This window comes from Dermacentor silvarum, chromosome 1, assembly GCF_013339745.2.
Source record: "Dermacentor silvarum isolate Dsil-2018 chromosome 1, BIME_Dsil_1.4, whole genome shotgun sequence".
NCBI classification, from domain to species: Eukaryota; Metazoa; Arthropoda; class Arachnida; order Ixodida; family Ixodidae; genus Dermacentor; species Dermacentor silvarum.
The window spans coordinates 312,512,714-312,531,002 of NC_051154.1; the positions used below are offsets into that span (position 1 = coordinate 312,512,714).

Here is an 18,289-nt window from a genome sequence, read left to right on the forward strand (position 1 = left end):
AGCGAAAAGGCGTGTCAGGGGTCTGCATTGTTGCTGTTCTTCCACGCCCACTGGAGGGCGTGAGGACAGCCAGCTGCTTATAAAGCACGCCGGGCATGCATCTGTCGATGCCGATGGCTTTGTCCAATTGAGCTCAAGATGGTGCTCCAGGAACGCCGCGCTGCGTTGCATGGAACTGAGGTTGGCCATCCAGGAGTGACGCCTGGCAACTTATGCTCGCGTTCTCGGTCGGCGCGAGCTGGAACAGCTGTACAGAGGCGCAGCACCGGATGATTCATTCCACATGGCAATGATAATCAGTATCGGCACCAAGAAGCGTAAAGGCGTGTCAGGAGTCTGCATAGTTGCTTTTCTTCCATGCCCACTTCTGCATGTCCGCGTGGCCTAATGGATAAGGCGCCTGATTCCGGATCAGGAGATTGCAGGTTCGAGTTCTGTCGCGGACGTGATTTTGTAGCGTTCGCTACACTGGCCTAGCCAAGCCCGTTTCGCGCGGCACATCAAGAGCCTTGCTGCGCATGCGCAAGTATCAGTGATGTCACACGGCTTGCGCACCGGAGCAACCGGAGCCGGCACCTCTCGCGCACTCCGCCGCTGCCACGCGCGACTCACCGCCGCCGGTCTGCGCATTCCAGAGGAGTGACGTCGTAGCCGTGGTAGACGCACTGGGGCCGGCGCGCGCTCGCTGTGCAGTCGCCGTCTGACACTGTGCTGGAGCCGCTGCGCTTCTCACTGGCGTTTGCCAGTGTGGTATAGCCATGGAGAAGGAGAGCGCAAATGCTGCTCAACAGCGCAGAAGAACGGAGAAGCTTGACTCATCGGATCCCGAAGTAGTTGCCTGGCAATTAGCGGTTGAGCGTAGGAGGAATGAACAGAAGAAGGCCATATACATGTGCCACATAATACGTATACCGCGTGTGTGTCATTGGAGCAGCAGTAAGCATGACAATCAAGCTAATCCTTGACAATCTACACAACCAGGAAAGCTAAGAATAATCAGCTGAACCTTTGCTAACGCTACGTATATTCTGGCATAGCCGAGCTAAGCCACTGCAACTTTTTTTTTACTTATTTATTACACCGATGTTCTATATGCCTAGGCGAAACATCCGCCCGTGCCCAGGAGGGCCCTGCGCTGGCACAGGTGTGCATGCGCGACCAAAAAAAAAATATAATTGGGGCGGAGTTATACGCAACAGCAGAGGGAAGGTCTGGGTCTTTCGCAGCGTGGGTTTGACGTAGCACAGCCTGCAGGGAGTGCGCACACGTCAAGTGTGGCGATGCAAAGGGGCGAGGGAACGTCTGGCGCAATTGGCTGCGCGGTCGGTGACGTCGATCCTCTTTCGCAGCAGTGCGCGTGCGCGTGATTCTCTCCGACATCGCAATGGTGCAGTTACGTGTCGTGCGTTCTCTCGCGGAATAGCTCACGTACGAAGAACAGCGCCGGGAGTCCTACCGCCGCAGTCGTGCCACCAACGCCCAACGTGTCTGTGTCTTCATTGCTCGGCATAAAGGGGGGCGTAATGTGACACATAACTGCATAACACTGTTCAATAACACTTTAATATAACCGCGTGATAACCTTAAGATAAACACCGTGGCCGCCCCTTTACTGCTTCGCTGGTCAACCGCCTCCACAGCGTGTAAGGGCCGAGCATTTTTTTTTACTCACGCAGCATTCCAGTTTATGGCCTTTCAGCTGCTACTTCTGCATGCCCGCGACCACATACTGCTGGGATGCAGTATTCTTTTGGGACATCCTAAAGCGAAGCCCAAGCCGGTTGGCACGAAATCTTATGCGTATAAGGAATACCTCATATCCTGCATTTTCGTGTCGTGTTAAATGATGTCAAAACGTGAAGTCATCAATGTCGCCCGTGGGCCACGTGATCGCTGCGAGCAGGCATCTTCGAGCGATCGGTTTCGGGGTACGCTGGATTTCGCGTCTTCGCATTGGACGCGTCGAAGGCCGTTTGTTTCGCTCTGACAAGTGAAGTCGGCCCAGTGCGCGTCCTGTATCGAGTCGCGCGACATCTCACGAAAGTCATCGTATCCCCGAATGCAACTATATATCTTCAAGTTCGCAACGCATAAACGGGTCGACTATGCCGAGCGCGCGCCCGCCTTGTCACAGGCAGCTGTCATGCTGGTAATATGTTTACGTTTATCCCTAGGCCAGCTGTCCGGGCGTTCGATTTTGCTAACTTCGGAGAGCTTCAGGTTGTCTTGGGATCCCAACACACGTGACTTCCTATCAGTACAGAAACTAGCTCGCTGCCGTCTGGCTGCCAGCGGGCTGCCAGAACTCCGAAAATCGACGATGCCAAGTTTCGGTTTCCCATGCTCTGATCGCCTAAATTCGTGCTGCCACAGTTCCGCCGGTAATCGCCTTTTTCGTGCTCCAAAATTTGGTTTAGCATGTAGACAGACCTCGCTTCAATTTCCCAATTACGATAAGCCCGCTGAAATAAAATAATAAAAAGCTAATTATTGTGTGAATTAGTGTCTAATTGCCACGTATCACCCGACACCCGTAGATCGTCCCCACTGACGGCATGTCTCCGAAAGAGCCGTCCTTTTGTTTCAAAGGGGCTGTATTTAAATATAAATTTGTCTTCCCAGAAACACCCTGTAAAGGACGAGACCTCTTTGTATAGAGGGCGACGTTCACAAAAATTGCCCTTTACTTTGCACCGAAACACGTAATACAACACTACAAAAAAGGAAAAGAAAGTTGACGTCCCAACCAGAAATGGCAGTGACGTCAAATCTTATGCGGCTTGGCGCGAATGTGTGAATTTTTTTTAGCGTCCGGCATTTCGACGGCGCCAGCAGTTTTTCTTTTGAGGCTACGTAGGCCTATGTGGGAATGGTACAAATGACGAGATGTATGCGGTGGTACTGAGAATAACGTTTTGAGATTTCGTGGTGCTGCTCAACTCAGCTTTAGTGCCAGCGTGTCATTAAACTACAGGAGTGGCGTATGTGTCACTGTGAACATAATTAGGCTGGTATTGACGCAATTGCTCCAGCAGGTTCCCCAGGAACGTGAGCGAATAGTATGGAAATACATGACAGTGCCACAGAGGTTTTAAAATCAACTTCACATTTATCGGCCCAGATGAATGCAACCGACGAAAGGCGGTTGCATTCGGTAACTGACGAAATGAAACATATGTTTCAATGGAGGAAAAGTATTATGGCCAGCACACGTACAGTCCTTAAGTACAGAAACTTATGCCAAATCTTTTCAAAGAATCATTCGAAATTCCGTGCTATACCATGTATTCATATCTAAGAGTTATCAGACAAAACAACGTTGCCCCGCATTATCACATTAGACTTACTAATTTTCCTGTCCGTCTGACACTCAGAGCCTGTGTTACGCATAGTGAAGTGAACATAGCGCGTCGTTTCTTCGCGGAGCGTTCTGCATTTATCGTCACGACAAGAGGCAGCGCGTCGGATGCCGCAGCCGTGAACTTGCACGATAACAAAAAGCCTGCACCCACACCTTTCGGGAATGAATGCCATGTGCTAGGTCACGCAAAGTTTAATGTGAAGCGGACGCTACACTTTGAACAAACACGCAAGGAAATATAAAATGGCCAACCCCTTCCCCTACTTGAAAATGGGGGTAAGCGAAGCTTATGTGTTTCTTCGGTGTTCCGCGGAGCGAAGTATCACGTTGTGCTCGAACCACAACCGGTCACACACACTTCAACTGCCTCTGAAGTTCCGGTTGAGAAACTCGCGTTGAAATCGCGCCGTCGCACCGGGGAAGTTGATGCTGCGTTGCCGAGGCGTGCACCCCCGTTGTCGGGTTCCTGGAGGGCAAGACGATGTTGACGTTTGGCCTCAAAATCGTGCTCCCGCAACTCGGGGTCAGCTGCTCTTCGGTGACGTTCGGCCTCAACATCGCGCTTCCGCAACTCGGTGTCCGCGGCTCTTCGCTGACGCGTCGCCTGGCCTTCGGAAGCCCTCACGCTAGAATCGGCTCGTGGACGACGAGCTAGTTTGTGGCGCCTTTGCGCAAACGCAGTCGGCACCTCGGCGGAACGCACCATGCGGTGGTCGCCAACCGATCGCCGAGACTGGTCTGAGGCGACGGAAGCCCGGCAGAGCGCGCGTCAACGCCCTTTCCCTCCCCGCGACAAACCAGATGACCCTGATATGCCGCTCACGTCACGTGATCCAGCGCCGGCGCAGCTGGAAGAGCTGGTCTTCTGTGGGGCTGCCGGGTTTTTCATTGCGATAGCAATTACACGGACACTTCAAGCGGATTTCTGCCGTCGCTGTGAGGTTCCGTATAAAGTCCAAGGGTGATAAAATCGTCCCCGCGCGCCGTATGCGCGAGTGAGGGAAGGAAGGGGATACGCTGTGCTTCGTCAACAAATGCGTACCTTGCAACCGGGAGCAAGGGTAACTGGCGATGCAATCTCCCATGCGAAAGGAGCAAAGCGGGAAGGCAGCGAGGGAGGGAGGGTGGGAGGGAGGGGGGGCGGCTTCTACTTTGCCAACAAATGCGTTCTTGCACTTTGCGCCTGTGCCGGCTGTCGGTGTTGTCGCGCGCACCGTATCTTGAAAGCGATCTCACACGGCTCTGACCTTTGTATGCGTTGTGCGTACGCCGCTCACTTTCCGTTGAAGCGATATACCCCAGGAACCTTCGCTCGCTGCGGCGGCCGAGCTTCCGGACGCCCCAGTTTTGAGAGTCGTTATCTGCGGTCATCGAGTCTATTCATGTTTACCTGTGCGCGCTGACACCACGCTTGTTAATTTAGTAAGCGAATGTGTCAAGTTTATGCAGGCGATAAAACTAGTATCCCTACTCCTTATAGCTCTCCACAAATTTGATATCGCAATATGCTTCGCCTTTCGGGCGAAATTATGACATTTTATTTTGCGTGACCATGACAACGCCACCGAAACTAAATAAATTATGGGGTCTTTCGTGCCAAAATCACGATCTCATTATGAGGCACGCGGTACTGGGGGACTCCGGAAATTTGGACCACCTGCGGTTCTTTAACGTGCACCTAAATTACGCGGGTGGTTTCGCATTTCGCCCCCATCGAAATGCGGCCGCCGTGGCCGGGATTCGATCCTGCGACCTTGTGCTCAGCATCCACCGAAACTTGTGAGCCAATACAGCTTCGCTTCAAGAAAGCTCGGACGAAACCGCCGCGTTGAAGTGAGCAACGCCATTCCGCAAAAGTAGCTGGCTTGCGCAGTCTTGCCAAGTCTTGCGCCAGAGATACTTTTTGGTAGGGGTCACGAAGAAGGAATAAATCGTGAAAAACATTTGTTGTTGTTAGTACAACAAAAATATTCGAAACGGTATATTTAGAGGCATGACAGTATTTTGATGAAAAATTTTCGAACATAATTTTTCGCGTAGGTTTTCTAGTTTCAGTGTTTGTCCTCCACACCCCCCTAACCTAGTCGCGCGTCAATCGTGCGCCATTAACTGATATCTCTGGCGATAAGTATTAGCACGCTTTTCGTTCCACGCTTCGCGACCTATTTAATGGACCTTGATTTTTCCACGAGCAGCACTAGTCTGACAACTTCGATCATTCGGTGCACATACTACACACATCTTTCTTGACGGTACACATCTGGGTGCGAAGCAAAGCAATGGAAGCTTCTTTAAAAGCTTAAAGTGATAATTGGAGAGCGCATGAGCAATATTTTAATACTTGTATAGCTGAGGTCTGAGACACCTCAAAAGGACGCTTGATGTAGGCCTCAGTTTTAAAGCAGTGCTCCTCTGGAGCATGCCGTCCTGATAGATATTAAAGGGGGAAAACCATTTAGCAGGGTTTCAATTATTTGTGACAGCACAGCGGATTTCGCTGTTCAGTTTTCGCAGGAAAACGAAATGAATTCTTTCACTTTACTGAATAGCCGCATGGCGACGATCACCGAGCTTTTAGTCTTCCAGCCGCCTGGCGACTAGGCCATCCGCAATATGCCAGATGCGTATCGTGTCATGATTGATGTCTCTTAGTTACCCGCTTATGTCACAGAAACCAGGAAAAGAGCCAAGTACACAAGGAACTGCACAGTCGGGCTGAAATCACTTGGCAAGCCGGGACTGCATGGTTCACTGCAGGTTTACACCTCGGCTCGGTCAAGTGGTGTAGCTTGCACGAGTTCCGTAAATTTCCCATTCAACACGTGGACAAATTATAGCGGCGTCTTCAGGGGGTGCTGCATGGAGATGGCATGATGGATATTTTTCTGGGTAAAACCACGATCTGAATCTGAGTCACGCCGCAGTAATCCAACGTGCACCCAATGCACGATACACTGCTGTTGTTGCAGTTGCTCTAATCGAAATGCGGTCGCCGTGACGGGGATTTGAACCCGCAAATTCATCTTTTGCCGCGCAACATCAAACCCACTTGGCCACCATGGCGGGTCGGTATGATATATAGCCCGCGTACTGCATACTGTTTGGCTGTCAGCACTACGCGAAAGCTGTTATATAATGTTTAGGCCACATAACACAAATGTGTGTTGTGATAGAATTACTGGACAGGCAAGACCTTCTGTCCTTAATTGTTCAAGTGTTTGGTGCGAAAATAGAACTGGGAGATGCTCTGGGAAGATAGAGATGTCTACTGAAGGGAACAATGTTCATCAAGCAACGCGTGGCATCTTCTGGTGCATTCAAATAAATAGCGCTGAATACTCGTAAATATTCTCCGGTTTTGTGGATGTTGTCAGATCCTAAGATATCCCGTGTTTCGCGGAAGCTTCAGCTTTCCTCCATATCGCTCCAGCGTCACTATGGGGGATTAAATGAAGACGACTGTCACGAGGGAAAGGTTACACTAGACCACGCAGGAAGAAAACTTTTATAGCAACTCTTCCACCACGGAGGAGTTGCGATAAACAAACGAAAATGACTTGGACAAAAGTAATCAATGAATAAGATTACGTTTCTCATCTTCTTCGTCGCTGAAGCACATTATTCTCGCGCATCCGCGAAAGCTTACTGTAAGCGATACCGCATGAAACAAAAATTTATGCCTTAAAATGTTGCGCCGGTTATCAGTTTGAGCGCAACATATTATGGGCTTATGGGAAAACCTTCATTTCTTGAATGTTTTATTGAAATGGAGAAGCTGCGACTCATGCATGTCCGCGTGGCCTAATGGATAAGGCGCCTGATTCCGGATCAGGAGATTGCAGGTTCGAGTCCTGTCGCGGACGTGATTTTTTTTTTTTTTTTGGCTTGCTGCGTAGTACATCATTAGTTTTATGGAACGCCTGGTGGTTCCTACACGTGAGGCCGTGTGGATTTGGCGCATTATAACGGATCAGGAAGTGGCAGGTTCTTTGTAGTCCTTCAAGGACGCCGAGTTTTCAAGGTGTTTTTTTTTTTCTTTTTTTACTCGTGCAGCATTGTTTATGGGCGTGTAGCTGCTACTTCTGCATATCCGCGTGGCCTAATGGATCATTCTGCTTCCGGCAGTATCGAGTGTAAGATTTCTTTCAATGCGGTTTTCCAACGATTACCTGTCCAGTATGAAACGAAAAAAACTGTTCGCGGTGCCCTTGTACAGGTCCTTGTAGAACGGAAGGTCCAGGCAGCGATGTTTTAAAGATTGAAGGAAAATGCAAATGCCGCCAGGAACAAAAACTTTCTTTTTTTAAATTACACACATGAACATTACCAGTTAAGAAGTTTTGGGAGGGAAAGAAATTATTTTTAGAGTGGGGATCGCACTGTTTAATTTGCAAGCAGCCAGAAACAATCGATCATATTTTTTACACTGTTGGGAATGGGTCTATTTTTGGGATGTATTACAAAGAACACTACGGAAAGAATTTCCACTTGACCCGTATGGCATTAGGTACTTAGGCGTAGATAACGAGGATGGTGTGCCTTTTGATTTAATTATGCTAATGCGCATCCACTCTATATGGCGGTCCAGAATGGCAGGATATTACGTTGACAAGGATGCACGGTCTGTATGATTTGATTTTCGTGAGAGCATGCACTGGTTTGTTGGAATGGATAAAACGTTAGCGGAAGCTCCCGAGTGGCCCTCAAGTGTGGAGCCGCTGGTGGATTTACGCGAATTATAAGTGCACGCAGCCAGCAGGATGATGGTTGGGTACGGCTTCACCTAATGTACATTAAACTCTTTGTGTTCTTATTGCGACTGTTCGCTTGGTGAAATGTTGTGTGTGAAAGCCAGGCAATAAAGAGGAAAAAAAGTCCGCGTGGCCAAATGGATAAGGCGCCCGATTCCGGATCAGGAGATTGCAGGTGCCAGTCCTGTCACGGATGTGATAATTTTTTTTTACTCATGCAGCATTCCTGTTCATGGGCTTGCAGCTGCTACTTCTGCATGTCCGCGAGGCCTAAGTTTTTTTGTTCGTAAGGTGCCTGATTCCGGATCAGGAGATTGCAGGTTTGAGTCTGTCGTGGGCATGATAATTTTTTGTACTCGTGAAGCTTTTCCGTTTATGGGCTTGCAGCTGATACTTCTGCATGTCCGCGTTGCCTAATGGGCTTGTGGGCAGTCGATTCCATTTCCGGCCGCGTCGAGCTCCGCTCGAGAAATGTTGCAGACCAGCATGGCCGCGGTAACACGACTATTGAAGAAACGACGCCGGTCATCAGGTGATGCAGCACTGCGTACGGTTTTTTTTTTTTGCACGCAGACATCAAGGCGTGCGCATACCGCGTCGAGGAATTGAGGGACGCACTTACTCGTTTTTCTATGCTCCCCGAGGTGGTCGCGTTGGGTCGTACCAGACGAATCACGTTTGGGCAGTTACACTGAAGGGTGCTCAGGCAAAGATGCTCGCTATCGGCGATATAGCAATCAAGAATCACCGTTGCATGTTATTAGACCCATGTAACCAGGATACGCGACTGAAGATTCATTGGCTGCTGTACAACGTCCATGACAACGACGTGCGGGTGACATCGGCCTCCTGCGGAAGGTAAATTAGATAGTGCGAGAGCGGCGGCGAGTACAAGAATGTACAGAGAAGGGTTCTTCAGCACCTATGCTGAGCCTCAAGCTAAACCGGGCATCACGGTGGACGACTTTTCACATCAACTACGGACTGTCGGGGATGTCACGCTTGTTGTGGTGCGGGGGAGGGCACCGCTTTATCTACGCGGCCACGGTACGGGTCACATCCGGAGAGAATGCCGTGTCCCGCGTGGCGCTGTGTATCGGCGCTTTGGACACGACGAGAGTGGATGCTCGAGGACGTATGCAAGCGTCGCAGGGCCCGTGCGGAGCGAGGACGTTTCCGAGCACCACATGCACGAGGTTGAGGTCGAGATGATTGCTAGCGCACGTCGCGATGAACTGGCACCCCTATCTACCCCCCAGCCAGAAAAGGCGAGTACGTCCCTGCTAATGAAACGCGAACTTTGCACCGGAAAGCGGCGTCGATGACGTCGAGAAGCCTGAGGGCAAAAATCAAGTGCCATTGGTAGAAGAGGAAGAAACCGTGGAGACTGACAAGTCGTCTAGCACCAGTAAGACGATACGGGAGGAGCCGGAAAGCAAAGTGGCAACAAAGACAAAGACGTCGGGAGAGCCACCAGTGAAGACGCCCACCGGGCGCAGCAATTTGTACAAGCCGAAGCCAAACGTTTCAAGCGACCGTAGCGCGGCCTAATTGCAAACGCAACAGCATCAGCCGCAGCAAATGCCGCCACCGCCGTCCTCACAACACCAGCAGCCTGAGCCGTCCCGGCAGCAGCAGCATCATCATCATTAGCAGCCACTGACCTGCCTACAGCAGCAACGGCAACAGCATCCGCAGGACGGAGGCTCGCATCTATGGCCAGCAAGACGGTACGTACATGTGTCGATGTCGACATATGCGACTCACAAGTGATGTGCGCCTGAAGCGGTGCGTGCATAACCCGCACTGCTTACCCTCGTGGCTAAGGAAGGCTCATGGCTTACCCTAATGGCTAAGGAAGTATACGCTGACGATGTAGGAGAACCACTTGTGAGGGCCATGTGACTGGTCTGGCCCTACTTTTTAGTTAGGTGACTATGAATGCTGATGCAGAATTACGAGTGGCTACAATCAGCGTTAGAGGCGATCTGCTAGGCAGCGTCATTGCACAGAATGTTGCCTGTGGTCGTCGCGCTGGCATACCGGTTACATGGTGGGATGGTAGCCGTGAAAGGTGTCGAATGTGCACTCTTAGCGTCTAAACCACGATATTGGCGGTGATCGGATGCTCCTATGCAATGACAATCGTCGCAGCTGTCGAAGAACATCTCGGGAGGCCAAGACATGTCCGAACTGCTTGGGCTTGTACACACTGTAGTGGAAGGATATTAGTCTTGCATGTATCTTTTGGACAAGATTGGAAGACTGTATCGAAGAAATGTGAGAAAGAGTGCCGCGCATACCTGTAACATAGAGCGCACGGATGGTCCCCATGATTTACCAGCTGTGAACTGAAACATATTATCAATTCAAATGAGTTCCCCTGGAGCTCAACTGGAGACATGCGTACTCCAGGTGAGGTCAATCGGCGAGGCAGTCCCGCCACACTTCGCTATGTTTGCAACGTGCCGCACGAGACCACGCAAGCCAATGTATCGATAAATGAAAACACGTATAGAGTTGGGCTCAAATTTCGCATTAGCGAGTATCGCAATCAGCGGCGAACTATTTGTACGAGCAAAGGTCAAGAACGCGGACACTAAACATCCCGAAAAACTATACGCTTCGGGGCAAAAATTCGTGTTTACAAGCAGCGCCAGCGAGAGGAATGGCAGAACTGGTTCGAGCTGTGGCTTGCCCCATTGCATGACCACGGCCACTGGACGGGCGGCATTGTGGCACTGCACAAGCGGCCGTTGCATGGCGCGCTGATGAGTCCTTTCGTAGGCGTGTGACTTTGCGGGTGAGTACCCCGAGTTCTATGGTTTCTCTGTGAGATACAAAATGCCATTGAATAATGGAGTCATAAATTGGTGCTAACACTACATGCCATGCATACATGGCATTTCGTAACATGTCCCACCTATGCCGGCGTAGGATCACTATCACGCTCACCTGTCGTCGATTACAGCATGTTTTTAGCGTGCGACACTCATAAACACTTCGATACTGCAGAAAAAAAATATGTTGCACAATGTTTTCCCCGTTATCACTGTAGAATTGTCCACTCTCCCCTGTAAGCTTTACATTACATTAGAAAAAAAACTGGTGTCAAAAATTGGTTCGCCGACTCTCTAAAACATCATCCTGTTTGTGTGATGAACACTTTGTCGCATTACCATGATATTCGGCAAACTAATTCAACAGAATTTGGTACGAATTTCTTGGCGTTTGGTATTCTTCAGATTCCCCTTCCTATGAATGATTTCGAGACGCACATCTACACTAATGCGCAAACGTGCTGTGAAAGAAAAAAAAAACCACATTTACAACATATGTCGCCTCTAATTTCTCAAAACTATATGCCTGAAATTGTGTACGTACAGAACGACAGTGAATCTGTCTTTCATATTATTCTTCCTTGCATAACTCGGGGAAGCGTTATTCCGCTTTTTCACTTATTAAAAAAATTTTGCACACCAAACCAATAACTCCTTAAGACAATCCAGACTGTCTCGAACGCGTAAAGAATGCGGAGAGCATCTCTAAATGTGGCGAGTGCAGGATTTCTTTAGTGATGGCAACAGGTACAAAAAAGTAATTGTTCTTATTAGTTATCTTCAGTGGTGTGAATTGAATAGGATAGGTTTTTTTATCTTAGATGATATGCCCAGCAATCATGATTCGGTGAAACATCAGAAGAATTTCTACAAACAGGATTTTACAATTTACTGGCACCTCAGGAGTAAATTGAAGGCCGTTTCTCTTAAAGTGCCTAAAGCCATTTCGCTGCCTTTGAAAAAATCCTCATTAGTCATGGATATCGGTAGATTCTTTCATTCAATGAATGACTTTCTATTTGAATTCCACACTATATGTCTTGGGGAGGAAACGTTTACCTCCAGAAACAAGGAATGCGTATCAAGTCGAGAGTAGCACATGATTTAAGTGACTTTTTTTTTGCGAAAGTCAACCGTACATTCGAAGACACTAGGTTAAAATATTGGTACATCTTCTAGCGCTTCGCTGAATTTTATTTTTGGGAAGTATGAGCGTTTTGAATTACTCTGGTCGTGCTTCGCAACCTTCACTTGACAGCTTTCGCCATCTGATTAGCTCTCCGAGTCATTGTACGCTTCTTGTATGCGAAGCTGGCAATGGCCCATTGAGCGAAAAAGCCGGCGGCGCCGGTTGCATATAAACGCCACCTAAATTCCCATTGCCTGCCACGCGACGTCACATGCCCGCCTCGAAGGAGCAGGTACGGAGACGTCACGCTGCGGGGCGTCGCGTCGATGAACCGTTGGTGGCCGCAGCTGCTTCCGTGGTCTCTCGTCGCGCCCGTGGTCCCTGGCATGCGGCGTCCTTGATTTCTCAGCAATATCGTCAGAATCATTTACGTCTACAGCGAACGTGCTATCGCAGAAACAGTAAAAAAAATAACGTGAACCAATTTAATAGTCAAACTCGAAAACGAAACTCGCTGCACAATAATTTTTGGACCACTGGGCGGCGTTCAATGATAAATTCAATGTTTGTTTGATAAACAATGATAAATTCAATGGTAAGTGTTTTCGCATTTAAAACTCATGAGATGTGCATACGTGTCATCGTATCTTTTTGTTGTCAATCTATTTTTGGCTTTGGAAATTTTGCTGCCGCCCGTGTGCACATTGGCAAACACGGGCTCGCAGCAGCAGCAGCTGATAAAGAGAAGTTTATTTCAAACAGACATTCATGAAATACATGTGCACTAGTTTGGATTCATGTACAGGAAAACAAACACTAGCGGCACTGGCACATACAATCAAAATGGCACATTATGAAAATAAAAGAACACACTAAGGTGGCATATGAATCTGGCAGGTGTACTGACCTGCCAGTCATTAATGGGCTAGTATGGTAACAACTGCGCTGTGATGTGCCCATTACGGGACTTTATGAATCTTGTCGACCATTTGCGCAGAAACTGGTCTTCGTTCAGATTGATCCAGTCTGCGCACGCTTGTTCGTACATGAGCTTACGCAAACGGCGTAGTAGCGGATACATTGCTCTGTTTGGCCGCCCCTGCATTGCCGCTGATCCTCGTTGACGCCACAAAACAAATGCTCCTATACACCACATAACAACATGGAATGGTGTTCGCGGTTGCTTTCTTGCCTGTATTCGTACATGGAACATCCGCCACAGTAGGAACCAAAATGTTTTTGATACTGTACACTCGAATAAGGCATGCTGCAACGTTTCTTCTTGTCTGCACTGAGGGCAGCGATCAGTGCGACTTATTCCCCACGCTGCCGTGCGGTTCCGCGTTGGCAAGACGCGCCAACCTCGTCTCCATCCGAAGTCGCGAACCTCGGCGGGTACGGCCGACGAAGTCAGGCTGCGCCAGCGGACGCTCCTGCACCTCTGCAGTTCTTCCTGCGACAAGTCCTTAACCGCTAACCATTCGCATACCTCCGTTGCCGGGGTGCTAACTAGCTCGACATCAGGCAATGCTGTTCGAAGAGACTGAAGGGTACTGCATACATATTTATAGAATGGCGGTGGCTGTTCCACCGTAGGACCTGTCCTTTTTCCGGGTAAGAAAAGCTTTCTGGAGGTGCCTAGAAAGTAATCAACCAGTTTTCTGCCTGGGTATTCCGGGTCGTTCACGAGGTTGTAGAAACCTCGCAATGCGAGGACAGAGCTCATTGTTCTGATACAAGGGAGACTGAAACCTCCTAGTTCTGTTGGAAGCCGAAGGAGCGGACGTGCTACTAGTTCAGTCCTGTTGTCCCACAGGAAAGAACCGCATGTTGTGGCTAGCCTCTGTGAAGCCCTGCGTGGCGGACGCGCTATGCGTGCTACGTAGTAAAAAGCCGCGCAAACACTGGATTTCACTATGTAGCTGCGCTCGGCTAACGTCAACGAAAACTTTGATGCGACTGATACCTTCTTTTCTGCTTTCTTACGTAGGTCTGTCCACGTCTCCTGCGCTACTTCCCCGGACGTGAGAAACACCACTCCCAGGACTTTGACTGCAGCTACCCACTCGACTTCTCCGTCGAGGGCGGGTGCAAAGTTTCCGAAGGCCATCGCCTTGCTTTTATCTTTGTTCAAAAGGGCTCCGGATAATTCAGCGTATTCTTTGAATAAACGTAAGAATGCGTAGTAGCTCTCTTCGTTCCTCAAGTAGAGGGACACGTCGTCTGCATATGCGGACACCTTTATGTCTCCTTGGCCTGGCAATGGAAAGCCGCGTATCGACGGACAGAGTGATATGCGACGCAACAAAGGATCGAGGCAAAGAACAAACAGGTGAGGGCTCATTGAACAACCTTGCCTAAGGCCTCGAGTCACGGGGAAGGAATCGCTCAGACGGCCGTTTACGAGCAGTTTCGCAGTTAAACCTGAATACAGGAGGCGGATCTTGTCTACGAATTCGACGGGAAAGCCGAAAGCTTCCAGTACCCCAAGCATGTATCGGTACTCGACGCGATCGAAAGCTTTCGCTTGGTCTAACGATACAAAATAGCCTGGAATATGTGTCCTAGAAGCGAACGTAAAAAGATCCCTCGTCAATGCTAAAGACGAAAAGATTGATCGACCTGGAACGCTACACATCTGCGTCTGGCTAATAATATCGGAAAGAACGCTGCTCATTCTTTTCGCAAGCATTGACGAGACAATCTTGTAATCTGCATTTAGTAACGAATCTTCTTCATGCTTTCCATGGCTTCTGGTCTCCCTTTTGGCTTCTCGCTCACGCAACATATTTGATGGTGTCCTGCAATGCCCATTGTTGCTAGGCTCAGCGCGTTCCGCGTGGTGGCAGCATCTTACTCAGCGAGCGCCTTTCCGAGCACGCGCTTTACATCGCTTTAGGGGGCTGTCCCACTCGGGCGGCACGAGCTCTCCTTTTTCATTACTTTTGGAGCAATCGTGGCGGCTCGTCTACTTAGGATATAAAGTGGTCGTATATACCACAAAGAAGCTTAATTCTTGTAGATTCTAACTATATATAATATAAAGAAATTGATTAGAGTGATTTAGAATTAAATGTTAAAGAACAAGCATGAGATACACGGTTTTTGCGAACTGTGTCTTAGTTGTGACCTTATTTAGAAGAAACTACCGCATTTACTGCATTGCTGCTTGGTCTGTAGCTTTAGAAGATATATATAAATTTCCTAGACGCAGCAAAATAATGTGGAATTTTTACTTTTTGGATAATTAGGCTTTGAATATTGCCAAATATCGCAATCTTCTGTTGTAAACATCCCGACAACTACACGCTCAAGGAAGCGAAATTTTGAAAAAAGTAGAGTTCAAGGAATTTCCATTTAGGACGCAAAATTTCATTCCGCCGGACTGGCGGTGACCTCTGGGCCGTGACGAAAGGCGGGGGGGGGGGGGGGGGGCGGGTACAACGACGACACAGACGCTCTTTTTGCGGCCAGTTTCTGTTTGTGGCAGCTACGCAACTAATTCTTCGCGTAGCTCCCACATTAACTCCGCTATTCACAATTTGATCATTGGGATAGGTAGTATCGAGGACGGGCCCAAAGTACTCATTTGCTGTAGCCACGTATTGTTAATAATTATAAAGTTATTTAGCGTAACTTCGCTAATTACACACGTAATTGCGGAAATTGCTCTGTATCTAGAGCCTAATGGTAAACATAACCTGAGCAAGATTTATATTTTTCTAATTTTAAAAATTTGGCGCAGCTAAATTGAAACACCCTGTATAGGCCAGCATGCTGTCGGACAGCCAAGCTAGCGCGCAATGCACTCTCGTGCAGCGGCAATGGCTCGAGATGTTCTACCAAGGTTCCACTCCCGCACCAGGCCGCACCAAAGCGCGCCCAACACCGCCGGTGACGCTGACTGCGCCAAACGCTGTAAGACAGATACGAGGGTCCAATTTTCGCAGGCGTAGCTTCACTGCCTCGCTCGTGTCACGCATGCACGTTGCACCGGACCATTTATTCGTCTTAACGGGCCTCTTCGATTATCCGTCTCCGACAGTCCCGGACTTTCCAAAAGACTGCATACGCAACGCTCATTGGCTGAAAGCACTGTCTCGGGCAGTCCGGGACTGTCTGGAACGGACAATCGAAGAGGCCCAATGGGCACGCGCCACCCAAAGGGGCATCGGCCCTTTTATCGTTTGTAAAGTGTGATAATTTTATGTGTACCATGCAAACTGCAATAAAGAAAAAAAAACATTTCGGAATCAGAATCAGTTTATTTATGTCAACATTGAGTTAGAAAAAGAAGTAAAGAATGACGGCCCGTAGTGAGAAACTGAAATGGGACCTCCTCTGCATGATGACAGGAAATATTTAACCGAAGCAGCAATCAGAATATATCAAAACATCAAATCTTTTAATATGTCACTTTACAAATTATGTACATACGATGTACGGCTGTGGGAAAAAAATTAAGCGTGAGAAAATTACAATGGTACAATTTTCATTTAACCAATTTTAAAAAGGAGGTTAAAGATAACGTAAGGAATGTCCGCAATATGGTGTGCAATAATTTTGACGTGACAGGGCTAAATGTTAGCGATTCCCGTGGTCGTTGGATTAAGGGTGTCTATTATCAACATTACTTCACCAGGTCAGGTTGGAAAAATAATGAATAAGGAAGGCGGTTAAAAGGCATGTCGCAGCATGATGCAGTGTCGGTAGCATTTATGAGTAAGGCATCACAGAAAGCGTCAGCTATGTCAAGTAGATTACTGTGCCCCCTGTTATTATGAATTATTGTTGATATAACTTACTGTGTGCTTCTGTTTAAAGCGTGTTAAGGTATGGCGTCACCCTTTAAAATGCCGTTTTTTTTCAAAAAAAAAACGAATTTGATTTTTTGAAAATTTCAGAATCTGCAGACATCCAGAAATGTGGTGCAGAAAAAATGACGTCTTTATCCGGTTGTTTTCAAAAGTTATGTGTTTTGTTGTATAACTACCCGCAGACCTCCCTGAAACCGAAACTGACATTTTCTGAAAACGAAATCTACATTTCGATCATTAAAACAACCTTATCCTTGTGCTCAAATGCTCAGGATACTTTTAGATTAGTTTGTTGTGAGATATTTTAATGATTAATAAAATAAAGCAAGGGCAATCGCTATCTTTTTTTTATTCAAATTGCAGAAATTGCCACATATGGGGGCACACGACTTCGCATCGTGTTATTTACAATCTCGCGCGTGTTGTTCCGCCTTTAAGAAAGCTATCTTTTCGTCACTTCAAATGTCCTAGATGTTAAAATATCTATGAAAAGTATTACACCACGGCAGCTTGCCTCAGTGGCGATCGAGCAAGCGTGAAGAATGCAAACCGTCAGTCGACAGATGACAAAAAACAAGCCCGAAAAAAAAAAACAGCGAGCTATAAAACGATGTAAAGGTCAACTCGTGGCAGCTAAGGAGGGACCGTGCACCTTTGAGCCTGGTTGGTTTTAGCCTCCCTTGACCTTCCCTTGATGTATCATAAGTTTTTGGAAAACTTAATTCTTGTTTTTCTCGAGACATCATTTTCAGTCGTTTTTTGTTGCGCAAAAGCACGTAACTTTTCAATAAACCAATATTTTTCAATGACACTTCCCATGCTTCTTTCTTCAACATTAAGATGTGCAATGAACAAGCATTATTGAAAACCATGAATAGTTTTGATGTTATAGAATTTTCATTGAAATATAACCACCTCAAACTACACATTTTTTGGTTTTTCGGCTGTAACATACTTAATACTGATGACAGCGCAAAGACCCTAGTTCATTGCACAGCTTACATTAGAGCACTGCACGGGCTCGGGCTTACCCGAAAGCCCGGGCCCGGCCCGGCCCGTGGGCCGGGCCGGGCCGGGTAGAGCAGTTTTTTCACGGGCTCGGGCCGGGCTCGGGCACGGAGTGTGCTTTTTGACCCGGGGCCGGGCCGGGCTCGGGTTTTTTGACGCGGGCCCGGGCCGGGCTCGGGCTTTCTGCGAGTTATTCTCGGGCTTCTCAACTCTGAAAAACATGTATTTTTCGGTCTCGGGCCGGGTTCGGGCCAGTTTCCAGTCGGGCTCGGGCCGGGCTCGGGCTTAATGTAAAGGGGTGGCGGGCCGGGCCGGGCGGGGTAACGTAGATTACTTCGGGGCCCGGGCCGGGCCCGGGTCTCGCTATAAAAGTTTTGATCGGG

At 48.4% G+C, this 18,289-nt stretch overlaps 2 non-coding genes across 2 annotated transcripts; both read left to right on the forward strand.

Annotated features, from left to right (window-relative positions):
* Positions 1-373: 373 nt before the first annotated feature.
* Positions 374-446, forward strand: Trnar-ccg (transfer RNA arginine (anticodon CCG)). The gene has a single exon. It is a non-coding gene; the product is annotated as a tRNA-Arg (tRNA).
* A 6,705-nt stretch (positions 447-7,151) lies between these two features.
* Positions 7,152-7,224, forward strand: Trnar-ccg (transfer RNA arginine (anticodon CCG)). Its single transcript has one exon. It is a non-coding gene; the product is annotated as a tRNA-Arg (tRNA).
* Positions 7,225-18,289: the final 11,065 nt, after the last annotated feature.